This window comes from Balaenoptera physalus (assembly GCF_965194825.1).
Source record: "Balaenoptera physalus genome assembly, chromosome: 7".
NCBI lineage: Eukaryota > Metazoa > Chordata > Mammalia > Artiodactyla > Balaenopteridae > Balaenoptera > Balaenoptera physalus.
This window is the reverse complement of record NC_138886.1, coordinates 23,457,979-23,477,292: the sequence shown is the minus strand read 5'-3', so window position 1 is coordinate 23,477,292 and position 19,314 is coordinate 23,457,979. Positions and strand designations below refer to the sequence as shown.

The window sequence follows — 19,314 nt, the reverse complement described above, 5'->3', positions numbered from 1 at the left end:
TCAGGCCCAACTGTGAACCGAAGTGTCATGGCAACAACTCCAGAAATGAAAGAACCATGCAATTGCCTGAGGGTGGTAGGGAGAGGCCGTGTGCCCTGGCCTCTTGTTACTATGGGAACCTCTTGGTTTCGAGATGAGGTGGTCAGGCAGACATCCAGTCACTTGGTTTTGCAACTAGTCTTTATGTACAAAGAGACCACCGGGCAATGCCTGATCTCAACTAGTCTGTGTGTGGCTCCAACTCCCAATTCTGTCATATCCCATTCTGGCAAGTGGAAAGAGTCCTATCCTTTGTGGGGTTCTGGAACATTCTTTCCTCCTCTCAAACTCCTGACTTAAGAGAGTCAACATCATACAGGGGTTCCAGAAAATGTTGTGTCTGATGCAGCTTTCAGTGAATGTAGGTTGTTGATTGGAATGTTCGGCTTTAGCAGCTCACTCGGGGTGAGTGACATCACTGTAAATATATCCATTTGGTGGTTGGTTGCGGGGTGGGTTGGGAGCCTGTTGTGCTTACTCTGAATTAGACTTGCTGGGCTATAGCTGCTGTACTTTGTAACCTGAAGTGTACTTTGACTGTTCTGTCTCCTTCAGATGAAAAGCAAAACAAAAACCGACTTCAGAAATAACACTGCCAGCGACAGCCGATGCTGTACTTGTAGCTTCTCTCTGTTCCTCTGTACGGTATTAATAGACAATAAACTGCCTTTTCACTGCATCTACCTCTGTGTGTCTGTGCCCCGGTTCTTTCCCCTTCTCACCTGCCATGAGTGGACTTCAGGCCAGACCTCGTGGGGAGCACCTCCGACTGCTCACTAAAACTCAACGCTAATCCAGTGCTTTTCAAACCTGAGCCTGCTTCAGCATCACCTGGGGGCACCCGCTAAGAATGTGGAAGCTCGACCACACCTCTGGAACTCAAATTCAGATTCCTGAGTGGGGCCCAGTAGCCTGCATGTTTACTGATATCTCCAGGTGATTCTGATACATATGCCACCTCACCCAGCCAAAGGTTTGGGTGCCCCTCGGTGGGAATCCCTGTGGCCTGCCTGTTCCAGCTGGTTTCCACATTAACTAATCCTTTCTCTAACCCCCTCTTGCACATCTGTCTCAACGCCTGTCATCCCTTTTCTTGTTCCTTATAAGCCCTCAGCAGTGGCATTGCCTTTGATCCCACGGGTCAAACTCGGTCAGCCCCTTAGTTTAAGTAGTAAGAGTTCATCCAGTGTGATCTTCTAAACAGGAGCCTCTCAAGACACATGGGGACTTTGTTTCTCTTTTTTAATGCTGTATCCTCTTTCTCTAAAATAGAGTCAGCAAACTTTTCCTCTCAATGGCCAGAGAGTAAATATTTTTGGCTTTGTGGGTCACATGATTTCTGTCACAGCTACTCAGCTCTGCCAGAAGGCAGCCATACACAACATGTAAATGAATGACTGTAGCTAAGTTCCATAAACTTTAGTTACTGAAACAGAGTGGGGGCCAGATTTGGCCCTCAGGCTTGTAGTTTGCTGACCCCTGTCCTCAAACAGAGCCTGGCACATAGTAGGTACTCAATGAAACGTTAAAAAGTTATTGCAAGAGAGAATGAACAAAGGGCAGGTATGATGACACCTGCAGAACTGTCACAGTTGTTTTCTTTGAGGATATGAAATAAATCAGTTGGGGAGTTCTCATCTGTTTGGGTTCTGTAGTAGATTTTTTTTTTTTTTCTGGTGGCTTTATGCATGGAAGATAACTCAAGATTGAAACTTGAATGGTGCCTCAGATTGCCACGCTGAAATTAACAAGAGTTTCAACCAATAGAAAGCTGAGGAAGTGCAAGGACCTCTTGTCCTTGTCAAAAGTACTGGGCACTTGAAACCTGGGTGGTTCCTGGGCATCTATGCACTTCATCCTAGTGTTTGTGGAACTACATCTTATCTGATCCATCCTACACAGCGAGTGGCAGGGCTTTCTTGACATTATTCTTTTTGTTAATTGAAATACTCTTTAGTGTGTGGACATGCAGACTGGAACCATGGTAGACCATTATACACCCCACAACTCTAGGGCATACCCACAGTGACACTCCGAGTAGTGTGTGAAAAGCCGTGTGCTGACATCCATCCCCAGTGTTGTTGTGAGTTAAGGGAAATTATATTTATATAAAGCACTCTGTAAGCTGGAAGTGGATAACAAATGTTAGTTTACTTGTGATGAAAAAGTGTTTGTTCCTCTACTAAAGGTCTTACTTTTCCCAAATGTAAACATAAGCTGTTCAGCTGTGTTTCAGAACCAGTATAAAAGGGAAGCTGCTTTTTCCTGCATTGGGTTTGTGACTGCTTTTGTATTATATCGAACCATATGAAATCGCCATTTAGTAAATCAGTAATGTTAAATATTGACAGTTCCCTATAGTTCAATCTAATAATTCTATTCCAGGGGTAATTTCCCATCACGGAGGGCAAAAGATTAGCAGATAAACCCTAATTATAACCAGAGGAATTTAGATGAGAAAATAAGAACTTTGAAAGGGAACATAGTTCCATACTTAAAACTAGGCACTTCCCCTGGATAGGTAGAATTTCCTTTAATATTACATCAACCCTATGAGGTAGACATTGCTAATATTCTCCTTCATACATGAAGAAGCTGAGTTAAGGAGACAGTAAGTACCTTGCTCAATATAGCAGAGCTAAAAATTGGGATGGGGCTTGGGGAACAAGTTTCAAGCTCAGCTCTCTTTACTTTCTTCCACACAGAAGCTCTTGTTATGAAAGTGGTATGGGGATGCAGCTGAGACTGGATACAGAAAGATTTGGATAACAGAGCCATCTGTGCTCAAAAAAGACAAAATGGCACCAGTTCTTATTTTGTACCTTTATCTACCCAAGCAAACGCTCTGTAATAACACTGCCCTCTGGAGGATGGGAGGTGTCTCTGCAGCACTTCCTTCCCAAAGGGGAAGCAGAGGGCTGGCTAATCGCCCATATCTGTTCTCTTATCTGTTCATTTGGAGTCCTGTTGTTCTGCCTGACAGTTTTTCCTTCCCCATTCGTATAGGAGTGGCGTGTCCATCCCGGAATAAGCACAGGAGGTTTTGTTGTTGTTGTTAATATGGTTATGATTATTATTTTGCCCCGTCATAAGAGCTAAGAGGAACAGTGTTCTATGGCACTGTGCCAGTGCCTCTTGATCTAGGCTCTGTCACCCTTCTGCAGCCACCAGGAGAACACACTGTGTCTCCAACAACCCAGCTCCTCTCCTGCTTTTCTCAAACAGTGTCAAATCCTCCACTATATGGGCATCACACAAAAGCCAAAATTTGCTATTTAGAAGTTAAGGCTATAGGAGCTCAAAGGGATCATCTAATGCGGAAGTCACAAAGTGGTTATCCACCGGCTGCATCTGGCCTGTGGTTATGTTGGTTTTGCCTGCATCATGTTTTAAAATCATTTTTAATTCACTGCCATTTAGAAGATGGATTTCCAGCTTCTCTTGACATTTCAGAGGCTTTGTCAACAATGGGCCTGTTTTCCTGGCTGACAGGTGTCTGGAGCCGGTGGTGGTTGCCCCCTTTGGGGGAGTCATACTCTCTTACTCACTCTCCTCACCCCCATTTCCTATTACCTTACTCTTGGCCAGCTTCCTTTGTTTATATTACCTGCCTGGCACCTGTTGGCATTTGTGGGTTACCCCTAATCTACCATAATCTACTCATTATATGGCTGGGTCCAAGATGAGACTTACCCATAGCGAGATAATGGCAGAGCCGGAACCAGAGATGAAGTCTCCTGAACTCCTTCGGAAGAATAAGGCTTTGCACTGGATTTGGACTTAAATCTGATGGAAGCATTTAAAAATTTTGAACAGCCCATAAGCAGAAAGCCAATAGCAGAATTTGATGCTTGAGCTTTTTAGCAGAAAGACTCACGTGACTTTATAATGATAGATTATCCTAAGGCTGGTGAGCTCATTTACAACTCAAGAGAAAAAAATTCATTTCTTACAACAATTTAGAGTATTTAGATTCAGCTACTCTCTATTTCTTAGGTTAAGTGAACCATGTCATGTTTTAAGAACTTTGTGGCATCGTGTTTCATGGTTGAAAGTTGCATTCCTGGAAAAATAAACAAAAACTTTTGTAGTCAACCCTTGACTAGTTCTGGTGCTTCATATCCCTTCTTAGGAAAAATAACAAGAGGCAAAGGCCGTATGTATTTAAATTTAAATGTGATTTTCTTTTCCCTCCTAATCCTTAGTCTCTTATCGGGCTCCTGAGGTCATGTGGTCACAGAATAGTAATATTCTCTAACGTTCACTTCCTTATCTTACTAAGAATAATAATCAGCAGAAAGTTTGACATTTCAAAGAACTGATGAAATAGGGATCTTTCCTCCCATGGCTTGTCATCAAAAGTCACTGTGATCTAGTATTTTCTTTCTTTTTTAAAAAATTTTAACTAAAGGCTAAAAGAATTTAAGATGATAATTGTATTTTCCAACTTTTTTTTTCTATTTCCAAGTCACTGAGTATAGAAAATATGAGCAGCAGACCTACCCTTTTAAGGCCAGGGTTCTTAGGTCAACCTGAGGACAACCTGGAGGTGACATAAATCCTACAGTCAGTGTGAATCGTCCATCCATCAGAATATGTAGACTCATATGAGTCTACATATTCTGTCTCTTAGAGAACTTATTTCAAATCAGAGTGCAAGGACCAATTCAGTCATTTCTTTTTTCTCTGGGAGACTGACTAAATCCTCACCCTACTCAGAGGCTTGATGTGAGATTCTGTCTCATACTTTAACTCAGTTTTTCATAAACTTAGACTTTTGGTATCACCTTAATTATTTTTGTCCTGTGTGTGTACCACCTGTGGACCCTCATTTACTCTTCTAACCACTTCTTTGACCTAAAAGGTAACTTTATTGCCCTACCTTACGCAGGCAGCACATGCCATAGAAGTAACTGTTGAAATAAATGTAAATCAGCAAATTATTAATTTTCAGCTGCATACAGTTGCCTAGTAATACATTCAGTTACCTGAGACCAACTCTTTCATTGTTAAAGGAAGGAATAGCCAGGTTAGAGACTTATCAAAAATATACCCCCATCTCTTCGATATAATCAGATGGCATGGAAGAAGATCAAAACAGTAATAATTTTCTCACTGTGTGGTTCTGTGTTATTTAATGCCATGTTCATCTACCCCCAAAATTTTGGAAGCACTGCCTTACTTCATTGCATTCCCTTAACAAATCCCAGCTCCTCATTTTGAAGTTAGGATGAGAAATGCAAAGTGACTTGCTCAAAGCAACAGGAAGTAAGAGCAGAAACACAGTGCTAGGATTCAAACCCAGGTCAGGGTGACTTCAGATTTTTTCTGTTATACCAGGTGCCCAACAAGCCATTCCTTTTATAAGGAATGAATTGAATACATCAGCAGCAAACTTAAAACTCTCCAGTAAAGATCTCCATCATTTAAGCAAACAAAAGTAACATCTGTTCCAGCTAGAGCTGTCTTTGGCATAAGCAGTTTTTCACTGATGGGGATCAGATCTAACTGGGCTCCGTCTGCCTTACTTGAGCAAAGTTATACAATCAGATGTGAGTTTCCAAATAGAGCAGGAAAGTGACGCAGTAGACAAGTGATGCAGTAGACCAAGTGATGCAGTAGACAAGCACAGGGGCCCAATGGCTGCCTCTACTGTAAGGCACTCCAGCCCTCAGCTTCAGTACCTCTTCTGAGCTCTAGTAAGCTGACTCCTGCTCAGCAGAGCTCTTGGTTAACTCTTGTAGAGTCGGGGATTTAGTCAATGCAGGCTGTAAAACTGGCTCAGCACTAGAGAATAAGCAGAACTTAATGGAAAAAGAACCACTCAGGGAATCTCAACTTTTCTTTTCCCTTCCTTTCCCATCCCTTCCCTACCCTTCCCTTCCCTCTTCCCTTCTTTCTTCTCTTTTCTCTTCTTCTCTACTGAATGAGCCTGTTTTTGACACAAGGTGCACTCCCACCTGTAGGATGAGTTGATCTTCTCAAAAAGTTCATTAATTCTCCCAGGAAACACCATGCTGTCTGGTTCTCATTTCTTGCTTGCTGCACATTAGAATCTGGAACATTTTCTTAAAAATATAATTCTACTAGGGCTCCACCCCAGAGATCCTGATCGAATTGGTATGGGTGAGGCCTGGAGCATTTATTAAATGGCTCCAAGTGATTCTCATGAGCAGTTAGGGCTGGAAACTGCAGCACAGAAGGACCCAGAGCAGGCAGGAGGGGTCCAGGTTGGAATCCTTGTCTCAACTCTGCAAACCAAGAAAAAAATGTAGGCTTTGGTATCTGAATCAAAGTCAAGTCCCAAGTCTGTCATTGGTCAGCTTGGTAATCTTTGGCAATTTATTTCAATTCAACAAGCCTCGGTTTCCCCTTCTGTAAAATGAGAATAATACCTACCTTGTAGGGCTTCTATTAGGAATGTTTTAAAGACTTTTCTTTCTGCTTTTCCTTTCTCCTTTCTCTCCCATTACAAAAGAAAAGTATTTGAGGAAGTTTGTAGGAAAAAATGCAGGCAAAAGAAATAGAGGAATAAGTCAAGAGAAAAATGACATGAAACTAGAGGACTCAATCTAGCATAGATTTCTGAATGTTTATTTCTCTTTCTCCCATTTGTTTGAGCAATTCAGCTTGTAAAATGTACAACACAATATTACGTTATCAACCAAACCACTGAATTCTAAGTTCTTGGATCTGTTTTGAAAACAACAAAAACATGAGATGATAGAATTGGCGTTCGGAGTGTGAGGGGACCCAGGCCTGGGCTCTGTCCCAGGTATGTCATTCATGTGTGACTTAGAAGAAGTCCTTTTTCCTCTTCTGGCCCCAACTTTCTCATCTATAAAATGAGTAATTTTACTAGATGACCATTAAGATGATTCTGAGCGACATACTACGTGGATGTCAATATCAAAGGTATTTCTCTACAGTTAAAAAAGAAAAGAAAGAAATACATCAAGCTGAGGAGTGTTTTTCCTAAAAGATCCTTAAATCCCTGGCCTTTAAAAGCCAACACATAAGCAATCCACCGCGGCCCTGGCCTGGCCCTGAGGAGTCCCTGGGCAAATCCCCCATCACTGCCTTGCTCTGGGGTCTTTCCAAGCCCAATGGAAAACCAGTGGCCATTTTCCTGTGTATGATATTCAGTGGGTGAACAACTGACTCACCAAGACTTAAAAATCAGAATTTGGATCCTCTTTAAAAAATACAGACTGGCCTTATTAGGGGCTAATGCCTGACATCTGTGTGCCCCACTTTCTCCTGACCCAGAGAATCCTGGAGGGTTGGTAAATATGCATCTAGAGTCTCCTGGGAGGTGAGTGTAGCAGACACGCACCACCGCCCATCTATTCTAGATGGTTTCTCCAAAGGAACCTTGAGGAATGGAGCAACAGAATGACAGTGCTTTTCTTCCCTAAGTCCTTCTCTTCTGCCCCAAAGCTGAGTGTCCAATGTAACGGGACTTGAAATCAATAAACCAGTTCTGCTCCTTGATAGCTCTGTGTCTTTGGGCCAGGCACTTAGCCTTTGTGCTCTGCAGAATGCCACGGACAGTTAACTAAGCATGGGCATATTGATATTGATGCAAAGAACGTCAGAAGAAGTAGATAAAAAGCTAGTCATGGAAGTTCCAGCTGAATGGGGTTAGTTGTCTGAAGCTTGGCTGAGGATAGTTTGGTTTCAGGTCTTTTCATGTCTCAGGAGAAAATTCCTCTTTCTGAACGTTGGAAGGAGAAGTGAGAATTCTCAGATTATTTTCTGAAGCCACGGCTGGGTGATGAAATCCTTCATTGCAAGCGTAGAAGCATTCATCATCACCAAGACCAGCCCCCTCCCGACTTAATAAAACAGAATTGCTTTTCTTTTTTCTTTTTTTAAATTTATTTATTTATTTATTTTTGGCTGTGTTGGGTCTTCGTTTCTGTACGAGGGCTTTCTCTAGTTGCGGCAAGCGGGGGCCGCTCTTCATCGCGGTGCGCGGGCCTCTCACTATCGCGGCCTCTCTTGTTGCGGAGCACGGGCTCCAGACGCGCAGGCTCAGTAGCTGTGGCGCACGGGCTTAGTCGCTCCGCGGCATGTGGGATTTTGCCAGACCAGGGCTCGAACCCGTGTCCCCTGCATTGGCAGGCAGATTCTCAACCATTGCGCCACCAGGGAAGCCCCAACTTTTCTTTTTTTTAAAGGGCCAGATTCATTCTTTTTTTTTTTTAAACCCCACATTTGTTTATTTATTTATTTTTGGCTGTGTGTTGGGTCTTCGTTTCTGTGCGAGGGCTTTCTCTAGTTGCGGTGAGCGGGGGCCACTCTTCATCGCGGTGCGCGGGCCTCTCACCATCGCGGCCTCTCTTGTTGCGGAGCACAGGCTCCAGACGCGCAGGCTCAGTAGTTGTGGCTCACGGGCCTAGCCGCTCCGCGGCATGTAGGATCTTCCCACACCAGGGCTTGAACCCGTGTCCCCTGCATTAGAAGGCAGATTCTCAACCACTGCGCCACCAGGGAAGCCCCAAGAATTGCTTTTTTATTCTTTCCTTCCGGAATCAAGATCAAACTCTTCTCTCTGAAATTCAAAGTTTGCTAAAATGGAACATCTTTTCCTGCATCTCCCTTCTTCACCAGACTTCAGGTCCCCCTGATTCCTAACATTAAATGCGCATTTTTAATTAAGGAGCCCACGCCCACCCTCCACTGGCCACATTCACCCAGCTTTACTCATGCTGTTTTGGACACACCTAGCGTAGGCCCTTTCCTCCCCACATTTTGGGAAGTCTTAGTCATCCAACTCAGCCCAGCTGAGTGCCTTTGTCTCATTCTGCCCGCTGCACCTGCCTCTGACCCATTGTTATCAGCCTTCCTCTGTCCTCTGAACTCCTACTGTCCTTATATGTGGCTGAGCCTTTACTTGGGCCTTCTGCATCCATGCAGCGAAAGACTCACTTTCTAGTTCCAGAAATGGATCAGGAGCAGCATCTTTTCTCTCTAAATTCGTTGATTTCATCCTGAGACACAGACTTACAGACTATGTGTTGAAAACACAATCAAGATTTAATGCCAACTCTTGGCTCCTGAGACTCAGTGGGAAGGATGGGGCAGGAGTCCTTGTTAAAAAAAAATGGGGGAGTCGGGGTTTCGTTTTAGTTTCTCCCCCCTTGTCAGAAAAAAGGGGGCTTGGTATTGTGCTGACAGCCATGGGTCTTCTCTTGTCAGGCAAGAGGAGAGACTGAACTTCTATCAGCAGATTCCAGGCAAGTTTAACAGCAGAGCACAGACAAAATAGTTTTCCTGTGCCTCACAGGACAAGGGTATTTAGGTGGGTGGAGGCTTAGTGCTTTTTAGCAGTGACTAGGCAAGCAGACAGCAGACAGCCAAATCACCCTGAGCGTGTCCAGCTGTGTAAGGATTAGGCTGCTGAAGTACACCAGTTCTGGCTGATGGGAGATGGGACTAGACTTTCCCAGCAGGGCCAATGTCCTATTGTTCAGGTTGCTCACTGCATAATCCTAGAGGGCTCCATTCACATAGAGTATGGTGTGAATGGTGCCCTTAGAGTTGTGCAGTGCACAACATGCCCACTGTCCATACTCAGACATGGACATGCTTAGGTAGTATGGAAATGCCTTGAAACACATAGGTGAAAATCAACCAGAAACTTACATTACAAACAAAGCATTAAACCCATAGTAAACTCGCTGTAGTATGTCAAATTACAAGAGCCAATTTTAACTCTAAGGACTATAGACTAACTCTTTAGAACCAGTAACCAAGACATACTCCCAGGAACCAGGCCTGTTCTTCCTTGATTTTCTCCAGTTACGTATAGCACAGTATAAAATACATGGTATGGATGAATGTTTCATGGTGTCATAGCTGAGATCATGGACCAGAATGAAAAGGGGAGGGCCAGTTGCTCTTCTTTCTAGGACAGAGCAGTACTCCCCAGGCGTGAAACATTCACCAGTGGCCACTTAGAAAGGTTTCTCTGACCAGAGTGACAATGCATCCCACTTTGCACGTGTTTTCCCAGCCTAATTCTTGGTAGTGTTCCAGTTTGGATGGTAAAGCCTATGGCCGTGATACCTCCAGCATGTAGTCGGGCATCTCTGCTTGGTCAGCCATCCCCACACCTGAGACTGGCCTTTCCTTCCATTGATCCTTTGGCAGTGATGTAGACACAGTGATGTAGACACGGAGCTCAGGGCACAGCAAGAGCCCTTTACCCAGATAGACTTATATGAAGGATCAGTCAGAGCGCTGTGGGACAGTCAGCCATCACATAAAATCATTTCCTTTTTTTCTTTGCCATTTATAGTTAGTTCCATATTCCTATGGGCCCTCAATGAAGAGGAAGAATTAAAGACAGAAAGCAGAACACTCTCAGACCCAGTACTTATTAGCCACTAGAGACTCAGCAGAGGACGTTGGTCCCTGGCTTGTGCCATTTGCCTGCTGCTCACAGTTGTCACTGGAGGAGATTCACCGTTGGGTGTGTTCAGTAGTTATAATTACAACTGACAGCACACGAGAGGGAGGAGGGTGGCTTAAAGTCCTTTGCAGATGCACATTCATCCACCAACAATCAAGAAACTCACACAAGATGGTGTAGATGCTGCCCAAGGCCTGAACCCATGCTGCACAGTGGCTCCGAGTTCTGATTCTCAAGTCCACCTGCCACTTCTTTGTGCCTCTGTTTCTTTATACATAAAGTGGTGATGAGCGTTAAATCTCTTGTAGAGTGTTTTCGACGCTGCCTGGTAATCACGGGCAGAATTAAAGCATTAGCTATTAGTATGAGTAGTAACCACAGCTTTGAGAGGCAGAGAACAAGCCCTAAGAATGGTATGAAACAGGGTCAGGAACTATGACCCTTGGGGCAAATCCGGCCCTCTGCCCCTTTTTGTAAATAAAGTTTTATTGGAACACAGCTAGCTATGCCCACATGTTTACATATTGACAAGGGAAGGAAGCCATATGGCCCATGAAGCCTAAAAAATTGTCTAGTACTTTACAAAAAGGTTTGCAGATACTCAAATTTGCTTTCCTATTCTAGCATTTACTGAGCACTGATAAAATGCCCTGAACTATACTAAATGTTTTAACACATGCTATATATATATATATATTTTTTTTTTTTGGCTGTGCCATGCGGCTTGTGGGATCCTAGTCCCCCAACCAGGGACTCAACCCGGGCCCCTGCAGTGAAAGCACCGAATCCTAACCACTGGACTGCCAGGAATTTACTACGTATTATCTTATTTAGCTTTCACAAGAAGTAGCTCTTCAAGGTCGATAGAAATGTCCCCCCATTTTACACAGGAGGTTCAGAGCGCTTGTGACTTGCATAAAATTGCAGAGCCAGGATTCACATTCTGGTGTCCTGGTCCAGAATTTCAGGAGTCATCAGGGCAGGTGTCTTGAAGGAGTTGGGTTTGTACTTGCCCTTGAAGAATGAGTGTGGTTGTCAGTACACAAGTGTGAGAGCCGGGGAGGGTATTCGAGGCAGAAGGAACTCCTTGATCGAAAGGCCTGCGGTGGGAAGCAGGGGCTGTCTGCTCCTCTGATTTGGTAGAACACAGAAACCCAAAGGGTCGGAGGACAGGCAGTGGAAGAAGTGGCTTGAGGCCAGTGTGTGGAGGGACGGGGTGTTCTCAAGGAAGAAGTTGCAAGTGAGAGTTCAAGGGCAGGCCTGTGGCTGTATTTTGTTTGGCCTTTATTGTATTGACTCATACAAGGGTATTTTGTTTGGTTTGGTTTTAATTTTAATTTACAACCAAGAAATTCCACAATTTATCTTCTCTTGAAAAAGCAGAAGGTCTAGCCAACACTGGACATTCCCAGGAAGCAGGAATCAGCTGGAGTTGAGGTCAGCTGCCCCCTTTAGATGAGGCGTGATCAGTACCACCTTAGACCCAAGCAAGAGGAGCCCCTGTCCTGGGCCCTGGGCTTTAACATGGTCTTGCTCCGGTCACACACTTTTCCATGGGGTGAGGCATCTCTGGGGCAAGGGAAATTGCCTGTACCCCTCCCCTGATCCAGGCTGTGCTTCAGATGTCAGGACTCAGAATTCTCTGCCCAAATGGGCCAAGCTCACTTCCATGGACCTCTTTACTATGGCTGAGGGGTGTACAGAGGGAAAGCAGATTGTGTTGGGGGTACAGTGTGTGTGGATGGAGCTTTGAAGTTCAGGCTGGGGTATCCAGCATTGGCTGCAAGGCCCCTGGAGTTGCAGGACAGAGGCGGGAGAGAGAAGAGAACAGATATGGGTAACAGGCCAGAGAACCTCGCTGGGAACCACCAAGTCTCAAGACTCCTAGGAATCCAAGAACACAATTTGAACTTGGCCTTCAGAGTCACTGTGAAGTGTATTTGCCAACTCAGGAGGAGAGAATGCAGTTTCTTTAATTTGAACTTGATTTCCAGCTTTTAAATATTGGGACATATTGTGTGTGGTCCTCCGTTTGTATACTTGCTCCCAGGCTCAGAAATGTCTGGGGTGAGCCTGGCTGCAATCTCCACCAGTTCCTAATGTCTTACACTATGGTTGTGTCCCTCATTGACCTGACCTATCTGGTTGTTATGGCCCTTGCTCTGAATAATTCATGGGGAAAAAACACTGAAGATTTTTAATCAGAGCCACAGTTTGCCAAATGGACAACTGTAGACAGAGAGTGAGGCTGGAAGGCCAGCTAGGGGTTACTGCTAGGAGGAGGGTCCAGCTAGGAGGTTATAGGTCTACACCAATGGAAATAAGAGAGGAAGGGACAGATACAAGAGTAATTTTTTTTTCCCCTATGATCTTTAGGTTAGGGTGGCCAACTTATCCTGGTTTGCCTGGGACTTTCTTGGTTTTAGTTCTGAAACCTCGCATCCCAGGAAACCGCTCATTCCTGGTGACACTGAGAAGGTTAGTCCCCCTGTCTACCACCGAAACATCTGCCCCCCTTATACTGAGATCTTACTGTACCTGAGCTGGCTCAGATCCAGGGGTTGTGGATATGAGCACAACTTTGTTCTGGAAGCAAACTGTGTAGCTATTTCTATTCCTTAACCCTATATGCCAAACTCCTCCTAATTAGGCAAATACCTCTCAGGCCACAGAGGTCTCCCCAGGTGCTGCAGATTTAGTTCTTCAAGGCAAGAGTGTGTTCAGGGCCTAATTAATGCATCAAGAGGCTTAGAGTCCAGATTCATGTTGGAAGAGACGCTGTCTACCAGCCCACCTTTGATGGACATGGGATGTCATTTCTCTACCTGTTTCTGGCCACTGTCACTACCACCAGCATTAACAGAGATCACACATCGAACCTTGACTTACAGAATCCTTACTAAGTTAGATCCTCATCTGTTCTAGGAAAAGTGTTTGTTAGTGAAATCAAAATCCTCAGGAAAATCATATTGAAATCAGAATCCTCGGGAAAATCATATTTAAGCCCCAGACACGTGGCCTTCAACAAGTGACTTAACTTCTCTGAACCCTCATTTACTTCATCTGTGAAGTGGAATGAACAATCCCTACCACCGATTTGTTTTGAGACTAAAACTGTAAATGCTTCATGCACCAAAGAATTGAAAGCAGAGACTTGAACAGATATTTGTGCACCAGTGTTCAGAGCAGCATTATTCCCAATAGCCATCCCTAGACAAGGGTGGAAAGAACCCAAGTATCCATCAACAGGTGAATGGATAAACAAAGTGTGATATATTCATACAATGGAATATTATTCAGGCATAAAAAATGAAATTCTGACACATGCTACAACGTGGATGGACATTGAAAACATTATGCTAAGTTAAATAAACCAGACAGAGAAGGACAAATACTGTATGATTCCACTTATATGAGGTACCTAGACTGGTCAAATTCATAGAGACAGAAAGTAGAGTAGAGGTTACCCGGGGCTAAGGGGAAAACAGGAATAGGGTGTAGAGGGTTGCACCCCACTGTGGATGTTCTTAATGCCCCTGAACTGTATACTTAAAAGGGTTAAAATAATACATTTTATGTTGTGTCTGTTGTAGCCAAATAAAAAGTAAATGCCTCATGCAGTACCTGGTCATTGAAGATACTCCAAAAGAAGAGAGAGAGAGCTAGAAGGAAATATTAAGATGCTACTTAGTGTTGATTGACTTCAGGGGTGGGAGTTCATACTATAAAAGCAGTCAAGGAAGAATTTGCCCAGGAGGTGTGATTTGAAATGGGGTTTGTAGGACCAGGAGACCAGGCGAGGAGGGAGGCAAAGACAAAGCCAGGCAGGAGGAGACGTTTAAGCAAACCTGGAAGGTCGGTCTGTTGTGATGGAGGCCGGGTGGTGCTGTTGTGTTCTGTTCTGTTTTCTGTTGGTGACTAGAGGTGGGACCGGGTTTCAAGGGCTTTGGAGTCCAAGTCAGCCTGGTTAGACGCCAGGCAGAGCCAAGGCACTGAAGATGTTTGGGCAGGAAGGATGGCAGGAGCAGTATTTACAGAAAGATTAATCTGGGGCAAAGTATAAAATGGATGGGGTGGTGTTGCAGGAGTCCTAGATAAAGTAGGATGGCATCCATGCAAAAGAGGAAGGGATGAATTGGAGACACATTTCAAGGGAGACTTGATAGACTTAAGATACAGGGGGATAGGGAGGAGGTGGCAAAGTGTTCAATATCTAGAAAGAAATAGCTTAGCCCTGGAGCCAGGCCCCCTGTATTCAGATACCAGCTCTGTTGCTTATGAGTTGTATGACCTTGAGTAAATCACCTAATCTTTCTGTCCTTGGTTTCCTCATCTACAACATAGGAATGAATGATCTAGTAGCATCTCTCTCACAAGGCTGTCATGAAGGTTAAGTTAAAGTAATTAAAATAGTGTTCAGTACAAAATATATGTTTACTATTATTATCTGTTAAATCTGGGTGGTAGGTATGTCGGGGTTGGTTACATAATTTTTTGTATTTGAATTTTTTAAAACATTGCTTTAAAATAATGTCTTTTACAAAAAGATATTGCAGAGCCGTGCTTAAACGTCCACGTGCCTGTGAAACATTTGGCCATCTTGTTAAAAGGCAGGTTTGGGTTCAGGAGGTAGGGGGTGGGGCCCAGGGGTCTGCATTTCTAACAAGCTCCCAGGTGGTCCAATGTAGCTGGTCCACCGGCCACTCTGTGAGCAGCAAGGCTGTAGAGGAATCGAGGTCCACCAATATTTCCAGGACAGAGTACTGTTCTGGTTATCCATTGCAGCATTACAAATCACCCAAAGCTAGTAGCTTAAAACTAAAACAAGTATTTATTATGACTGTTATTATTGTGGTTGTTATTGTTACTATTGTCTCGCACAGTTAAGCTGTACAGTTCTCGCTCAGGATCTCATGGAGCGGTCATCAGATGGTAGCTGGGGCTCGAGTCACCTTGAACCTCCCTCTCGCTCATGTCTGAAAGTTGGTTCTGCCGTGCCCTGGGACCTCAGCTGGGGCTGTCAGCCAGAACATTACCTGTGGCCTCTCCAGGTGACAAGGGGCTCTTCACAGTCCAGCCGCTGGGTTCCAAGAACAAGTGTCCCCAGAGAGGGAGCCAGGCAGCTGTGTCACCTTTCCTAGCCCAGCTTCCGAAGTCACCCAGCGTCACTTCCGCCACTTTCTATTCATTAGAAGCAGGTTGGGCTCTAACACACAGCATGGTGATTATAGTAAATGACACTTAAATATTACATATCAATATATATAGTATGCAATCCAAGAAGAGTGATATGCCTGAAAGTTGCTCAGAGACTAGATCTTAAATGTTCTCACAAAACAGAAATGAGAGAAAAAGTGACCCAATATGTACTTTTAAATGAAAAGAAAGCTGTGTGCCTGAGGGCCGCGCTGGTCTTAGATTTAAAATGCCAGGATTGCAATCCCAACCCTGCCGTTTACTGGACAGGAACTCCCATGCATGTTGTTTTACTTTGAGCCTCCGTTTCTATGTCTTGTAAAAGGTTTTTCTTCTTCGGAGATCTGAAAGGTAAATGTGATCGAGTAGGTGAATGAGCCCAGCAAAGTGCCTGCAACTCAATGATTGTTGGTTATTTGCGGTTGAACAAGAAATCCAGGGAAGGGGTAGGCACATTTCACATCAGATAGAGGAGCATGTAGTCATCACTGACCCAGAACATAGTGCAGGCGACCAATAACTGTCTTGAGTGATTAGGCCAAATGACTGGATGCCTAAACATTAAAATATGATATATATACAAGGATCAAAAGGGCTAGCCCATATATAGGGGAGGGCAATTAGGCTCTGTGTCTTCAAGGGAGAAATATCAAAGGATTTGCAGATATGTCTTAAAATCTCCACAGGGACTTGCTTAAGGAAGTTCTGGCAGGAACAGAAAGCTGGGGACCAGTGTCCCAAGGAAAGCTGACATGGTTGTGTTCAAATCCATGGGTTTGAGGTGATGTGTGGGTCAAATGGGGCTCTTCCTGCAGCAGGCAGGAGGGCATGTGGATATGTGGGTATCTGTCTCCATCACTTGACTCTAAGTTTCCTGAAAACAGGGACTTGTCCCCTTTCTCTGTACTAGTCCCAGTGCAGTGGTCCAGCACAGTGCTTGGCACCCAGAAAGGACCCGATAGATATTTACTGGATGAACAAATGAATGAATGAATGAAGGAAAGGGAAAAGGGTTAGGACCTAGGATCTGAGGTCTGGAATTCTGGAAACCTTTCCCAGGATTGGCCCTTCGGGCACTGCTCCCAAGGAGGGAGGGACTCCTCTGTCTACTCAGGGACCCCTGTGGCCCTGGGGGTGTGGTCTGTGCTGAAGCTTCGGGGGCCAGGGGACTGTGGGAGGCCTGGATTTACTGGGAAACCTCCCTCTTGACTTACACTAAATGGAAACTGAAACAGGAATTTCAGGAGAAAATGAAGATCAGCAGTGGCTATTTTGATTCTCATGCTATCTCCTTTCTAAGCCGCTCTCTCCACTTCCTGTTTGTAGCCTCAAGAGAGCCAAAGGGACCAAACCTCTGAGGGGAAGGTTTTCTCTGGGGATTTCTAGCCAGATGGGCAACAGGAAACGATCAGGACTCCGCCAAGACAGATGTCTGTCTTTCAGCCAAACTGGCAGGTGTGGTAGTGCCCTGGCTGCGGTGGGCAGTGCAGGTTTCAGAAAGAGGAGCCTCCAATTCTGCATCCAGCCTTCAGCATCTCCTGCTCCTACCCACATCCCCATCCCCCGAACCCTGGGATTGCGTGTGATATCAGCCAGTGCAAAGCCATTGGGGAGGGAGGCCCCAGGGAGTGCAGATGTGATTCTCCGGGGCTTCCGGGGAGCTGTGTTTCACTTTCAAATGCCCAGGAGGAAAGGCTGTCTGTGGCCGGCCATCTGTCTTCACGGGAGGAATCTCAGGATTTCCTCCAGAGACGGAACAAGATGCCCAGGTTTTCAGAAAGTGGTTCTAGACCCAATTCCTGTCCTGGCTACAAAACTCTGGAGCTTGACAGAGCCTGAAGGACACTTGCAGAATTAGGGGCTAAGAGAAGACAATGACAGAGAAGCAACTGAACAGTGGTAGGACTGCAAGTTGAAAGGTCCTGTGATCTGACAGTTCTTCCCTGCACTCACCCCACCATACACACACACACACACACACACACACACACACACACACACACACACATGTGCACACGCACGAACACACACACACACACACACACACACCTCCCAGAAAAGCTCTGTGAAGATGGGACCTTTCAGCTGACACCTGAAAAACTAGAAGAGCGGCCATGCTGAGAATTATTCCAGGCAGAAGGGACAATAATTGCAAAGGCCGGGCAGCTCCACCGCTGTGGTCTGGGCCAGAGAGGACAGCCTGTGGCTCCTTCCACACCCTCTGCTTTCCCACATCTGAGCCCCTGCGCCTGCTCTCACCTAACGCCCCACCCCCGTCCTAACCTGCCAGTGTCTTTCTCAGTCACCGCCACTCCTAAATTCCTTCCCAAAGGGTAGCAGGTAGAAATATTAGCCCACAAACTCCTGTGCAAGAAATAACACTTATTTTCTTTTAATCAAATTACGGTAGACTCTGAATTCCAGTGCTGCTGGCCTGGCAGGCATTCCATCCCAGGCATTCTTGGGAGTCCCGTGGACCCAGACTCCTGCCAAGGTGCCACGCTCACCGGCGGATAGGCCCACCATCCCTGGTCCGCACTTCTGTGTGGTACTCTAGCCTTCACAATGCCTTTAGGGCTAAAGTGCACGGCTCCTGAGCCACGCTGGGGGACAAGAGCCGTGGCAGAGGCTGGGAGCCCTTGGACTCGGCATCCAGCTTCCCTGCATACACATAGCGTCAGTATCCTGTCCTGTATCTCTCCTCCCTCCGCAGCGGCGGCCAAACTGACCTCTCCTCTGGCTCCAGCTCCTGGAGGAAATTACACCGCCCCGCCCAGGCCTGGTATAATTTCTTTCATGAATTTCGGCTTTTGCAAAAGACCTGAAGGACCACTGACCAAAAAGCAGCTTCTCCCACAATCCCTCCTCTGCACCAGCGAGAACACAAAACCCACCCAGCTGCTAGAACTGGAAAGGAGGGTGACACATAGGAAACACCCACGCAGATGTTTCCTGGACCTTCCAATAGAGTCTCTCTGTTCTCGGGGATGCAATCCACCCAGCCCTGAGAACTTGAACTCCCGAGAACAATGCTTCTCTAACCATCTGTGGTGATGGATCAGATTGTATTTTCTTCTTTTTAAAGTTCCAATTCATCCCAGAACAATACTTTTGTAAATTATTTTTATTAGAAAAATGAAATGGGAAAAAATATCAGTGAGAATACAGGTACCAATTTGTTTCTTCTTAGATTCAACAAACTGCTAGAAGTTTCTAAATATCTTCTCTCCATTTCTAGACTGACCTCATCACAGAGGGATAACCACCTGTGGACGGGCAGAAATTAGTGGGTCACACACACTTTGAGGAACACTGCCTTAGAGGGATTAGGAGGGGGAATAGGGTCTCCTCACTCTGAAAAATGTGGAGCTTTGTCAAAGTAGACTCTTTAAGGGGTGATAGTAGAAGCTGGAAGCAGGGACAGCCATTCACCAGTGAGCCAAGAAACTAAAATTCAGCCTCCTTTACAACTGCCTATACTGCAGACGGGCAGGCAGTGCAGGGGTCTGGAGCCAGCCTCTGGCTCACCCTGCCGGCTCATGTGCTCAGGCCCTGCCACTGACCGCCCTGACCCAGGAGGAGTTAGCAGCTCTGAGCCTCAGTTACCTATCTGGACAATTCAGATAACAGTACTATCTCATAGGGCTGTTGGATGGGTT

At 45.3% G+C, this 19,314-nt stretch overlaps 1 protein-coding gene across 6 annotated transcripts in view; it reads left to right on the top strand.

The window, feature by feature from the left end:
• The window catches only part of PALM2AKAP2 (PALM2 and AKAP2 fusion), a 503,536-nt gene that overhangs the window by 311,843 nt on the left and 172,379 nt on the right, over positions 1 to 19,314 (top strand). The window lies entirely within an intron of this gene.